The sequence below is a fragment of the Nilaparvata lugens genome, chromosome 7 (genome assembly GCF_014356525.2).
Source record: "Nilaparvata lugens isolate BPH chromosome 7, ASM1435652v1, whole genome shotgun sequence".
NCBI classification, from domain to species: domain Eukaryota; kingdom Metazoa; phylum Arthropoda; class Insecta; order Hemiptera; family Delphacidae; genus Nilaparvata; species Nilaparvata lugens.
This window is the reverse complement of record NC_052510.1, coordinates 5,016,604-5,031,851: the sequence shown is the minus strand read 5'-3', so window position 1 is coordinate 5,031,851 and position 15,248 is coordinate 5,016,604. Positions and strand designations below refer to the sequence as shown.

The 15,248-nt window shown below is 33.9% G+C and overlaps 1 protein-coding gene across 1 annotated transcript in view; it reads right to left on the bottom strand.

Moving 5' to 3' along the window:
• LOC111056636 (pre-rRNA-processing protein TSR1 homolog) overlaps positions 1-7,856 on the bottom strand; it is a 432,307-nt gene extending 424,451 nt beyond the window's left edge. The window contains exons 1-3 of the transcript XR_005571905.1: positions 7,685-7,856; positions 6,430-7,112; positions 4,118-4,341 (exon numbers count right to left, since the gene is read on the bottom strand). The gene's annotated coding sequence lies outside the window, so the exon portion shown is untranslated. The remainder of the gene's footprint in view (positions 1-4,117; positions 4,342-6,429; positions 7,113-7,684) is intronic.
• Between the last annotated feature and the right edge of the window lie 7,392 nt (positions 7,857-15,248).

Genomic DNA, 15,248 nt, shown 5'->3' with positions numbered 1-15,248 from the left:
AGCTTAAGTCGCCAAACTTAAAATGTATCGGCTGCGAATCTTTTTCCATCAAACTGTCCAAATCCTATCCACCAAAACCTAAATCGCGTAAAAATGGAGATAGATAAATTGAGATTACAGATTCGGATTCAGCACCCACAAATTAATAAAATGCCTCGCGAATACTTGAAAATAAGCAAGTTTTTTTTTATTTATTGTATAACCCTTTTTTCTTTCTTGATTCTCATGATACACTCAGAATTTGATGTTGATATTATGATTTACTATCATGATTTATAATAAGATGTACTATATTGTTGGTTGATAGGAATACTATCTACAAAATTTCAATCCATTTACAATCACTGTGTCTCAAGATATGACATGTAAACAAAGCCATTTAGCGATTAACAGTAGTGGCGAAGCTGAAGGGGAATCTGAGAGTCTGAGACTTCCCAAAATTAATTACGATAAATGTGAATACTATTTTTTATTAGCACGCATATAGATATCTTTCCAAATTTGGATAAAAATTGGCCAGACCGCCTAACAGACTGTTATGTGGCTCCCTCTATCTGGCCGACAGTCGACTGGCTATTCTTTCACCATTGTGAGTCTCGTACTTATAAGACTCCTACTTCATTCATAATAGGCGTGGCGTATGATATGGTTGCTATGACAACGTGACGTAGCACCAATGCTACATAGTGGGGCTTGGAGTCTAGGCTCCTAGTTAGAGTTCCATATCGAATCGATATTATCGATGTCTTGATCTCGATGTATCGAACAGTCGACATTGAAGCAATCGATGCTTTTCAAAATAATTTGAAGATTTCAAATAAATCAGTTGGTTTATTATGTCTCATGTAACGGTAACATTTGGCGCGTTCTTAACCTAAAACTCGGTTTCGGCGGTTTGTTCTCATTTACCCATAATCATAAATAATGAAATCGAATATTTTTTTCAATTTCGAAATTTTATCTCCAATTTGTTGTTGAACTTTCACCATAATTTCCAACTTCTTAATAATTAGGCTATGGATCAGTGTAATGATCTGGTGAAGTATTTGCTTCAAACTCCGTTTTCTTCTTTATCTTTTGAAGCAAAATGTGCTCTGAAAGACAAGCGGCCACAACCATTACTGAAAATTGTTCAAAAAGATGGCAATCAAGCAAGAACTTTTCAGTCCCAATGGTATAAGAATTATCAATGGCTTACGGCAAGTGTGACAGACTGTACATTTTATTGTTATGTTTGTTTGTTATTTGGGGGTGATAGTGAATGGAATCAGACTGGAATCAGTATCCTTAAAAACTTTCATAGGAGAGCATGAAAACACCAGATTTCTAAAAGACATATTCTAAATAGTGAGCGTTTTCTTCTTCTTGGCAGGAATAGAGTAGAGCATGCATTATCAGAAGCAGCACGTCTTGCAGCTCTGAAACATAATGAGGTAGTAACACATAATCGACGGGTTGTTGGTAGATTAGTTCAAGTGGTTTGTTTTCTTGGTAAACAAGAACTTCCTTTCCGGGGGCATGTTGAGAGTAGTAATTCTGTGAATAGAGGCAACTACCTTGAAACTCTTGAACTGCTGGCACAAGAAGAACAATTCATGAGAGAGCATCTTGGAGCAGCATCAGGATTCAAAGGAACTTCAAGTGAGATTCAAAATGATATTATTGACTGTGTGACACAAGTGGTGAATGAAGAAATTCAAAAACAGCTTTCAACTTGTGAGTTTGTATCGGTTCAGGCTGATGAAACATTGGACGTCTCTTGTCAGACACAAATGAACATTATACTCCGTTATTGTGTAAATTACAATGTTTATGAGAGGTTTGTTGGTTTTTATGATGTTTCGAAGGATAAAAGTGCTGCTGGTCTAGCAACTGTAATTTTGAATGTCTTGAAGAAATGGGGTGTGGATAAAAAATTGATATGTCAGACTTATGATGGTGCTTCAGTAATGGCCGGTTCTAGAGGGGGTGTGCAAGCGATTATAAAGCAAGATTGCCCACTGGCAATGTTCATACATTGCTATGCCCACCAACTTAATTTGGTTCTCTTGTATGGAGCAAAAACTATAAAGAAAGTGCGTTTCTTCACATATGATTTGACTGCCTTCCATACATATTTCAGCAAATCTTCAAAAAGAACACAAGTGTTGAGGGATAAAGGGTTCAAACTTCCTCAAGCTTGCACAACGCGATGGAACTTTCACTCCAGGGCAACAACGACAATTTCATCTCATTTCAAAGGCTTGAAAGAAGCTCTTGGGCAAGTCATTGAAAATTATGATGAATGGGATGGTGAATCAGTGAATGGTGCCTTAGGACTTTTCAAGAGATTGGACGACCTAAACTTCCTATTCCTCCTTTGCTTTTTCAATAAAATTTCAGTTTCACTGACCATTTATTCAAGGTGTTGCAACTGAAGTGTACATCAAATGTGAATATTTGCAATCATGAGATAAAAGAAACAATTAAAAATCTACAGAACTTGAGAAATGAGGAAACAATCAATGAATGTGTCGAATCCAGCATAGAGCTCAATACTGAAGTGACAACAGAAAAATTTGTTTTGCCAACCCTAAAAGCAACTGCATATGAAATAGTTGATACCATAGTGGTGCAGATGGAAACAAGGTTCTGTGATTTTGAGAACTTTCACTTTGCAGAATTACTGGATGAGAGTCAGTTTCCATCCTACAATGACAATTTTCCAACCTCCAAGTTGGATCAGCTCTTGAAAAATTATCCTTTCTTTGATAGCGAGCAACTGCAAAATGAACTCTTAAACATTTACTCTGACAATTCCAAGCATCTACCCCCACAGAAATTTTATTGTTGCAGTATTTTTTGGATAATGGTCTGGATCCTGTTTATGAACAAACTACACGTTTAATTCGTTTAGTGCTCACATTTCCAGTGACAACATGTTCCAGTGAGAGATCAATGAGTGCACTAAAACGCATAAAAACATTTTTAAGAAATTCTATGACCAATGATAGACTCACCAACTTGAGCACACTGGCAATAGAGAAATCTCTTTTGCACGAACTGTCAAACAGCCAGAGCTTCAAAGACCGAATTATTGATGTCTTTGCACAGAAGAAAGACAGGCGCATAGATTTAATCTACAAGAAAATTTAAGGTAAGCTTCAGAATTCCTAGACTCCCCTTCTAGTTATAGGTAGCTTCGCCACTGATTAACAGTAATATTTTTGTCATTATGTTGTTAAATATAGCATTCTCCAGTTGAATCAGCGAAAAAGTACGATATAATTATTATTCATCTACCGGATATATGTCAACCGTATACAATTCAGACTCGATGAACCATATCAAGCCCAATTTCCATCAGTCATTGACAGAGTCAAACATCATTGTCAAGGCGATGACAGGCCAGAGAGTATAGAATGTATTAAGGTGCGTACAGACTTTCGTTCCGCTCCAAGACCGAACGTCACTCCAGCAGAGCGATTGATGATCGACCGGCGAGCAACAATGGTTCGACCGGGGAACGCGAGAAGATCTACCATCTTCCGTAACGTTCATGATCGGTGCGAGTAGAGAGCGGAGGCGGAGCGATTGCTGTGCGATGGTGGTACGTGGGCGGTACGAGGGAGGAGCGTGCTCGGTGCGGGTTGGAAGCACGAGTATGTGTACGCAACTTTACATTCTATCCTCACTGTGACAGGCACCATGAAATTATGAAAATCATTTCACTCAATACCCTTGTATTGTATAAGTACAATACCCTTGGCTTGTTGCCAATGTTTAATTATATGACATACGCAGGACATACAGTAGCTAGCCTACTTCACTTGGTTTCTATTGCAGATTGGAATATTCATTAACTTCTCGATGAGTGAGTGGTATATAGTGGTATATGAGTGAGTATACTGAGCAGTCAGGTGTCAACTCTACCTTTCTTCCTATTTTTACACACGAAGCAAGAGTGGCCAAGAGTACTAGCTCTTCCATAGTTGATGACGAACTGAGCTTGTGAGCACAAATAAAGGAAAACGGACGACATGAGCCGGATGCTTGTGGACGCAATTTTACATCCGTCTCTTGCTTGAGCAAAAGACAGATGGTGGCGTCTGGACCGGGCTTAAGAATTTCAACTTACCATACCAACGCTTAGCTCTTCATCTTCAACATTTGGGGCACCAATTTGAGTGTTGTGGCGACTATGAGGTTGGTTTTACAAATACTGCCTGCACGAATCTCCTGGGGACATCAATGTCTTCTTTTTTGTTTACTGTTCGCCTGTACACATACGAATTTGTCTTCACCTCGAATCCACAATCGGTGGCCAACTTTGTTAAGTACTCGGTTGAGAAGAAATAGCTCCTGAAACAAAAATAGATAATACCGGTATTGTGAATTTCATATGATTTACATTGCAAAGCTAATGAGAATTGTAACTTGATAATAAATTGCATTTATACACACGCATTTGTGTATACTGATTTTATCTGTATGTTAAATTTTATTTGCACTCGATTCTTGATACAATAATAAGTTATAGAGTTACAGATGGAAATTTGTTATTGAAATTTATTCAAATGCTAATGAATTAATAATTATTAATAAACGAAAATTCGAATTAAATGATGCAAATCACCCCGAAGACTTCTGCTACTACAAATATTGACAACAGGGTAATAAACAGCTGGATGGAAATTCAATGAACACTACTATTCAAAAATTACCTGTTTATTCAACAAGTAATCATATACCAATATAATCTAATATATTGTATAATATCAATTACATAATATCAAATATTGACAACAGGATAAACAGCTAATTCTAAAATTACCTGTAATAGCTAATTTTTGAATTAGCTGTTTATCCTGTTGTCAATAATAATTTTCAGGAGTCTCCGGAGAGATTTGCAGCGTTTAATTTTCGTTTAATAATAATTAATATGGAGTAAATCAATTTGATAATATTTTGGCTATAATGGTCCAGAGAATATTAATATTCGAACCTAGTGAGAAAATTAATTCATTACCACAAGTTACTTGAAAAAAACGTTTTCTAGTTGTAAACATAAAAATAAATTGGTTGACCTCCATGTAGATCTAAAAGACGGTTCTGGCCAATATAGACATAGAATAGTAAAAGTAAATTGTAATAATATGAGCATTATTTTTCGTGTTATAGTTTTATCGTTTCAACGCGTTCAGTGCCAGCGTCCTATTAATAGGACCGCGGAAAGTTGTGCATAAAGTGGCAGCGTCCTCTTCTGTGCAAAGGCTAAAAATAAACTATCTACTCGTGATATTTTTCCAAGTTTTTCGATGTGTATATCATCAAGCTATCAAAATGAAAAAGATTTCACAGGAAAACATTTTTTCCCCATCATTACTTTTTGAGATATGATCACCTGAAGTTTGAATTTTTGGGACAGAACATTTCAAATTGGGTAAGATGTAAGTCCATGAGATTTAGAGGATGGATGGTATTGTTGATCTAGTAAAACAAAGATTTTCTGAAAATATCAATTTTTGAAAAAGTTATTTAATCTACCAAAAATAACTCAACTAAAAGTTATTTTCGGTTATTTTTAGTAAATTGAATAACTACCTATCTTAAAAATAAATATTTTCAGAAATTTTGTTTTACTAGATCAACAATACCATGAAGAATCTATCCTCTAAATCTCATGGATTTATCTCTTACCGAATTTGAAATGTTCAGTCCCAAAAATGTAATCTTTAGGCGCTCATATCTCAAAAAGTAATGATCAGAAAAAAAAATTTCTTGAGAAAACTTTTTCATTTTGATAGCTTGATAATACCTATACAAATCGAAAAACTTTGAAAAATATCACGAGTAGAAAGTTTATGTTTAGCCTTTGCACAGCCTTAATGGGACCGCTCTTCTTTTAGGTAATCCTTCTTGTCTCCTGTATCGAAAAATCAGGTTCATTTTGTAAGGTACATAAAATATTGGGAAAGTACTATCAAAAATGGAAACATCGATTCTCTTCGGTATATCAGTACTAATATCATACTTGGATGTTGCAAATTTTTGGGTTATGTTGCAATGTGAAGATGCAATTCCTTAGTGGCGTTCTAGCAGCGTTCAAAGCTATAAGCAGGCTTGACTACGTCAAGAGCTTCCTGCTTATAGCGCTGCTAGAACGCCTCTAAGGAATTGACCTCAAGTCAGTACATGTTAGCTTATAAAAGTTTAATTAGACGTATTTTCTATCAGGTTTGAACAAATGAATTGTTGTGAATGCAGTAAAGCTGGTGGCAAAAAGATAAAGAGCTACTTCAGAATGTGGGAAGCGATAAGCTTGTTTTTGATTCAGAGGGCTCTCGATAATCGAGAATTGTAATACAATAATGCCAATCAAAGAAAATATCGGTTGTTGTATATATGATACAGTAGACCTAAGTATAAATTTTGGATAAATTAACATACCTTGTACAATCCTGACGCATGTAGAAGTTATCAGCAATTTTATGGCCGGGTTTGAATCTCAACTGCGCCATATCGTACAGGCCATAATCCCTGAATATAATCTTGCCTCCAGGACGAATAACAGTGGACAGATTCTTCAAAACAAGCGCATGCTTATCAGGATGTATGGCCGATAAAACAAATATCAAACTGACAATGTGCACCGATGCTTCTGGCACATTCAAGGTTAGGTCATCTCCAGTTATGTCAGCCTGGAACGCTTTCACCTTATCCTCAGAGTATTGATCATGGCTTTTCACAAAGTCAACAGCACGAGGTGACAGATCACAAGCATACACAAACAAATTCAATCCGTCCTCGAGTAGAGGATACATCAAGTTACCAACACCACATCCCACTTCAAATAGAACAGTTTTTTCACTACTTTCACACTCAGCTAATTCTACAAACTCCCTAGTGGTCCAGTGGCGGTCTTTGAAAAATCTAGTCTCATTGCGTTTATAGAACAAGTCCCAGTGCTTCCTTGATTCACGTTCAATTTTGTCGGCCATGAACTGTGATACCATCCGTGAGTTTTGTTTTTCCAATTGTGTCAGATCCTTGTCGCTCAGCTGAGTTTTAATATTGCTACAAGTGTCTAAGCTGTCTTCTGACTTCATATTGTTGAACGATGGCTTTGCTTCCTAAAATAAAAATGAATAAATTAGCAATTCGTGGATACCAATAGAAAAGGAGTATATTTATATCGATGGATGAATATTAGTAGTCCTTTACGGGAAGAATTATTGCAAAATCTATCTGGTTACAGAAGCATGTAATTAATAGCCACGTTTGTAGAAGTCTTAAATTAATGAGCCAGGAGTGAAGTTCATACCAACTTGCCCAATTATCACTAAGGTGATTGGATGCACATATTTACCTTCAACTAGTTACGTGTATAGCTGTGTATACAAAAGCGTCAGGTGTTTATATGTCTGTCTCTTTCCAGATTTTGCTTATCTGGCACTTGGCTGATGTAAGAAATAGGAATGTCACTTTGTGACAAACCACCTGTAAAACTTAAAATATACTGATAGTTTCTAAGTACTCGTTGTAAATCTTACCTCTTTACTATTATTATACAAATGAAGCAGACTATATTGCTAGAATGTGTGAAACAAAATTACATAGCCAAGCCAATATAGGCTTACTAAGTGTAGCAAGGCTTTCAAGTGCATTCGCATTGAAAGAGATTCTTAATCATATTTATACTTACGGCACTCATGGCTTTTTGAATGAATGTTAATACAAGTTTGATTTATTTTTGAAAATGCAAAATTCCTCACTAATATACCACTTAGAACTGGACAATGAGAAATATTTTAAAATAGAATGAACAAAACCTCACGTTCATTTCATTGTAAACGTAACCTAAAAGTGAAATCTTGGAAAAGGAAATGGTATGTGCGCACATGCCTCTATAATCGAGTAGATTGAATGCCCTAGATTTCTGAGAAGTTTAAAAAATTATATGATTTTAAGATTATGTTATCATAGAAAAAAGTATCATCTTCTGATAAAAAAGTAACAAATAATGAATAAGATTATTTTATTTGGAAAAGAATAAATAATATATTAATATGGTGACCACAACCAGTCTCCCAGTCAGGACAAAATACTTTTGGGTTTTTGCACGTAGAAATTGCTCGAATGATTACTATACATCACGAGTTTTTGGATAAATGTATTAATGAGTGAATGATCAATATTTTTGCATAAACAATATTTTCAAGTAAAATTTACTAACAGCTGAATATCAATATTAGTTGAACGATTACCAATATTTTACCTACACCTTGATTTTATTCAACAAATATGTTGTGGTTATAATCCACACATTAATAGAGGAAATACTATTAATTGTGGATTATAATAGATTATTAGTGTGGATTATAATTATAAAGTGTTTACAATTAAAAATATTTTTTTTTATAATGCACTTCCAATGTTACGCTGTTACATCCTCAAGAAGGATGATCGAGTGAGTGATCTTTTTGGCAACATCTCAATCTGTTTAATCAACATCTCAATCTCTTGTGTGCTCATAGCACACAGGAGAGGCGCCGCGCCGCTCAGTCGTGGAATTATTCCGCTGCCGGAAATCTTGGGAGAATACGGAGTGGAATTTTTCCTCTGTGGCTGCGCGGCGCGCGCTAGGAGAGGAACGTTCCTCTGAACGCCGCCACCTTTCGGGTGCATACAGAATGAAGGCAGTTGTGGTCTGGCGGCGCGGCGCAATGAGCAAAAACGACGTCTCCGGTGTGCGACTGACGTGACGGTGCGTTTCCTGTGTGCTATATGAGCTTTAAAAATGGTACAAAGAATGAATGTTGAAGATTTGAAAGTTGATTTGCGAAGAAAGTATTCGAAGGTTCGTCAAAGATCAATCGCAAACAAATCTACGAACGACTCGAGCCTCAACTCAAAATTGAGAACTCGATTCGCTCGTTCACTTAGTACTTGATTCGAATAAATACCGTAATTCCAATATCATATACAATCATAACTGAATTTGATTGTCAAAACGATACTATAAAAAATGCTGGATGTAAAACATATAACCAGTAGAAAATATCAAATTTTATTGATCAGTATTCAATTAAAGAAGTACGGTATTTTATAGTAGGTAGGTACCGGTACACTTCAAGTCAAATAGAAATATTACAGTAGTGAGTGATATACAAAACTCTGTTTCAAGAATTAATTCATAATGGAAAATTAAACACTTATAACGTTTTAAGAGACTACATATTCATACCTCTACAAAATTTATTATACGGTAGTCGACAATTTGTGAATCAAATGAAGCAGATGACTAAATTGGAATAAGCTGACATTAGAAATAGCAAATTATAAAAGTACGGTATGCAAAAAACAACTAATAATCAATAATTCATTCATATTATAAGAACCTCATCATTATGCTAAATCATTATACCAGTATTAGAAATATAATAAAATATAAGTATAAATCATTATACCGGTATTACTGTACAGTTCTATGTTTCGAAGATAAGAAACAGACTTTCCTGTTATTGTAGGTACTGTTTTTCGGATGAATACAATCTTTTTCATTTTTTTCATAAAAATGAAAGACAAAGATCAAACTTTATACTGTAGGCTATACAATTTGTAAATCACAATATTTCTGTTAAATTTGAAAGGAATATTGCAGCTCTAATAATATGATAGGTACTAATAATGAATTATGATATTAAAAGATATATTGAATTAGTAGTAATATTGTAATTATTTGAATACTACCTTGTATCATCAAGAAGTTGAAGTCATAAGGCCCACTGACGGCTTTAATGATATATTTAGGTGAAGTATGAACCTTTCCGCAAGGGATTCCCCACCAACAAAAGACATACGTATTTACTTACTTAATCACAAAGAAGACTGCAGCTGAAGTTCATTTCTTTGGGGTGTCTCTATGCTATTTCAGAAGAACTATGGAAGAGCATAGGTTCTGCATGTGGGATTTTAGTGTTTCTTTTCTTTGCTCCCATAGTTCCTCTATTACTGGTTTTTTCACTTTTGATCTACATCATCTGTTAACTATGTTTTTTCATTTATTTTGATTTTGTATTGTTAGCTTGTAATATTTATATTATGTGATATTCAAATCTAGTTGAACGAGCTTCAGCGAGTTCCTACTTTTAGACTCAAGTAGTCGTTGTCCGTCTGTAGGTTTGCATGTTCTACACTAACTTTTGAACAATTTGATTATCAGTTTCAAATTTTGAACACATACTCTTCGAACCTTTTTACAGGTCAAGTTTGTTGGACAACGAAATTGACTCTCTCCTTCGTTCTTTTTCAGAATATAAGAATAACATTGAAAGTGCATACAAAAAGCATTTGTTGTGATTTATCATAAAGCTGGAATCAATTGCATGCTATTCCTTTTCCAAAGAAATTTTGACAGTAGGTTAAATTGGGAATCCTATTCGAATTGAATTGGAAAAACAAATAAACTGTATTTTTCGGTACAATAGCTTCAAAATTTATTTTTTAAATGTAAAAGTTTGTAAAAACAGAATTTCAAGAGAAAATGAATGGTGAATACCGCACATCATAGGTCTTTATCAACCATTTTCAAAGATATTCACATTTAAATCTACTAAAAAGTCATACAAAAATGGAATAAATGATACATTAAAAAATACGACAGATTGTTTTTTTTGTTCAAAATATTAAATAATTATGTGAGTAGAAGTTACTGTTAGTGTTTACTAACTCTTGAAAAAATTAAATTATATACTTTGTATTTTCAATGTAGTTTATCATTCATTTCATTTTGTATGAATTATTACTGTCTTCAAAATAGAAGATCATTGAAACGTTTTGAGATATCGATGTGCGGGTTTATATCGCCATTAACTTTCTCTTGAGATTCTGTATCGAAATTATGTATCACATGATCACCATCCAATTTGAAAAAAGGAAGTTGGATTCAAAATGAAGCAGGTTTCCAAATGAAGTTGAATTTTTATGACGGACCCAAGATATCGGATAAAATTTTTAAAGGGAGAGAAAAGTAGTTTTTTTTTTCAATTCAAATAGGTTTCCCCATGAAACCTACTGTCAATTTATCCTTGTAAAAGAAATATTTAGCTGTTTCCATAATTCTCACCAACTCTATATAATTACACGTTGCAGATTTCAAAGATCAATTCAACAGTTCATGAGCGAGTTCTCCAACCCAGCGGGTCACTAGTTTATACTTTTTTTGCTTGTATCTGTTTTTATACAGTAAGTTATTTTTCTTGTTAAATTGGTGTTGTACCGTTGAAAGATGAATAAATAAATAAATTTTAATTTATTATGAAAATTTGAGCAGGTATTTCAACAATTTCTACCTCTACTTCTACACAATACGGTACTTAAATCAACAATTTGTGATTTGCCATCTAATAAAATATACGGTAATATTAGCAATCTATAATAAATGTTGGTAATAAATAATCTATAAAATCTGTAGTGAGGTAGGTTCACTAAATTAGATGTTTGGTCGAGTTAAAAATAAAGTTCAATGAACAAATCATTGTATCATATGGTAATGGAAATGATGAAAAGTTGAAAAAAAAATTATATTGAAATCCATCAAGTATGTCGAAAGATATAACGCAATGAAAGTCGATGTTTTCCCATATAAGTCTGTCTGGGCGCCTGACTTCTTGCCCGATATTCAATGGCGACGAGAAATGAAGGAGGCATCATGCTTCCAAACGCTTGAAGGTATAGCTCAGTCATCTAACTATATATATCAATGGTCAGGACGGTCAAGACTAACCTACTTATGTGGTGACATTTGGTATTACATTTTCAGTAATAAAAACTATGATAGCAACAATAGACTACAATACTTGGAGTAAGGTAAAATCTAGTTGTGAAAAGTTACCTATATCAAATTGAATAATCATCAATCATTTACTGATTGATAAGTTGCTTTTATGGTGGTTTTACCAAATCTAATAACCTCATCCAAATTTAATAATACAGATCTAACCTCAAAATCACAAAATAACACAAATCTAACCTCAAAGATAGCAAGAACTGTCAAAACAGTTGTGCTTGGTTTCAAGGCCTTCTAGACTTTTACCTGAAGAGTAGACCGTAGGTAGAGAGTAACCAAGCCTGGAACATTGCAGACGTTTTGCCAGAGTGCAGCACAGTAGTTGGGTCAGTTGGGTTTTTGATATTCATAGAGTTGGGACAAATGGTATATTGGGTCAGATGTCTATTGGGTCAAATGGTTTCGCGGTTTTTCTCTTTTTTAAAAAATTGGGTCTAGTGGTAGGTTGGGTCAAATGGGAGTTGGGTCAGTTGGTTGAGTGCCTCTACGAACGACTCGAGCCTCAACTCAAAATTGAGCAGCTTCTCTTTGTCTCAGAAACAGAGTAACAGCCAGCAACAGTCACAGTTATAACATAGTTATTCAAAAGTATTCTTTGAGTATGTATAGTGATGTTCACGTTATAATGGTAGTGTACGATTTGCAATAGTGTTGCTATCCTTGTCTATCGTCCAACAAATGTGAAAGAGTTAGGGGTTAGTTTTTATTCAGGTTATATTTAATAATGTTCTATTAGGATAGGTTAGGTTTTTGCTTTAAAATTGCAATATGCTAGAAGGGGCTAGGGTCCAGGTAGAGTTATGTTTTTTGATGTTTCAAAGGTAAAAGGATAGGTTAGGGTGTTGGGATTTTGCTCTGAACCACATGTTTGTGAACATGTTCATGAAATGAACCACATGTTTGTGAACATGTTCATGAAATTAACCACATGTTTATGTTTTGTTCTAAAGATGACGAATAAATCTAAAGTATCAAATGTGAAAGGGTTAGAGGTTAGGTTTTATTTAGGTTATATTTAATAATGTGTTATTAGGATAGGTTAGGTTTTTGCTTTGAAATTGCAATATGCTAGAAGGGGCTAGGTTGCAGTTAGAGTTATGTTTTTTGATGTGTCAAATGTGAAAGGATAGGTTAGGGGGTTAGGACTTTGCTTTGAAATCTAAATTATTAAATGTGAAGGGGTTAGGGGTTAGTGGTTAGGTTTTTTTGGATTATATTTAATAATGTTCCATAAGTTTAGGTTAGGTTTTTGCTTTAAAATTGCAATATGCTAGAAAGGGCTAGGGTCCAGGTAGAATTATGCTTTTTGATATTTCAAAGGTGGAAAGATAGGTTAGGTTTTTGCTTTGGAATTGCAATATGCTGGAAGGGATTAGAGATTTTCCAAATAGTAGTTATGTTAATTGATGTTTTAAATGTAAAAGGGGAGGTTGAGGGTTCGGTTTTTGTTTTGAAATGACAATATGCTGACTTAGTTATAGTGTTTTTTAACATCAGTTAAATAACAACTGTTATATTTTATTGATTATATTTTTCAAAAGTACTCTCTCTTTTATTAAATAAAATGATAATATATTGATTATTATATTGAATTTAACGATAAATCATCATTGATAATAATATCTTCATCAAATAGAATGACGATTGGCTCCAGTTACAATGCTCGGTAACCATCATCACAAAGAACGTTACATTCAAAGATCTGACTGAATGGAACGGGAAAACCCCGTTGCTAACGCATGCGCGATACGGTGCTGTCTGAGACAGAGAGTGGTTTGTCAAAATTGAGAACTCGATTCGCTCGTTTACTTAGTACTTGATTCGAATAAATACTGTACTTCCAATATCAAATCATTCAATCAAAAATGAATTTCATTGTCAAAAAGTTGGTACTTAGAATACCGTACTTCCAATATCATATACAATCATAACTGAATTTGATTGTCAAAACGATACTATAAAAAATGCTGGATGTAAAACATATAACCAGTAGAAAATATCGAATTCTATTGATCAGTATTCAATTAAAGAAGTACGGTATTTTATAGTATGTACCGGTACACTTCAAGTCAAATAGAAATATTACAGTAGTGAGTGATATACAAAACTCTGTTTCAAGAATTAATTCATAATGGAAAATTAAACACTTATAACGTTTTAAGAGACTACATATTCATATCTCTATTATATGGTAGTCGACAATTTGTGAATTAAATGAAGATGACTAAATTGGAATAAGCTGACATTAGAAATAGCAAATTATAAAAGTACGGTATGCAAAAACAACTAATCAATGATTCATTCATATTATAAGAGCCTCATCATTATATGCTAAATCATTATACCAGCAGTATTAGAAATATAAAAATATAAGTAATAAATCATTATACCGGTACCGTATTACTGTAAATTTCTATGTTTCGATGATAAACAGATTTTCCTGTTATTGTAGGTACTGATTTTTGGATGAATACAATCTTTTTCATTTTTTTTTTCATAAAAATGAAAGACAAAGATCAAACTTTATACTGTAGGCTATACAATTTGTAAATCACAATATTTCTGTTAAATTTGAAAGGAATATTGCAGCTCTAATAATAGGATAGGTACTAATAATGAATTATGATATTAAAAGATATATTGAATTAGTAGTAATATTGTAATTATTTGAATACTACCTTGTATCATCAAGAAGTTGAAGTCATAAGGCCCACTGACGGCTTTAATGATAGGCCTATTTTAGGTGAAGTATGAACCTTTCCGCAAGGGATTCCCCACCAACAAAAGACATACGTAGGTATTTACTTACTTAATCACAAAGAAGACTGCAGCTGAAGTTCATTTCTTTGGGGTGTCTCTATGCTATTTCAGAAGAACTATGAAAGAGCATAGGTTCTGCATGTGGGATTTTAGTGTTTCTTTTCTTTTTGTTTGCTCCCATAGTTCCTCTATTACTGGTTTTTCTCACTTTTGATCTACATCATCTGTTAACTATGTTTTTTCATTTATTTTGATTTTGTATTGTTAGCTTGTAATATTTATATTATGTGATATTCAAATCTAGTTGAACGAGCTTCAGCGAGTTCCTATTTTTAGACTCAAGTAGTCGTTGTCAGTCTGTAGGTTTGCTTGTTCTACACTAACTTTTGAACAATTTGATTCATCAGTTTCAAATTTTGAACACATACTCTTCGAACCTTTTTACAGGTCAAGTTTGTTGGACAACGAAATTGACTCTCTCCTTCGTTCTTTTTCAGAATATAAGAATAACATTGAAAGTGCATACAAAAAGCATTTGTTGTGATTTATCATAAAGCTGGAATCAATTGCATGCTATTCCTTTTCCAAAGAAATTTTGACAGTAGGTTTAATTGGGAATCCTATTCGAATTGAATTGGAAAAACAAATAAACTGTATT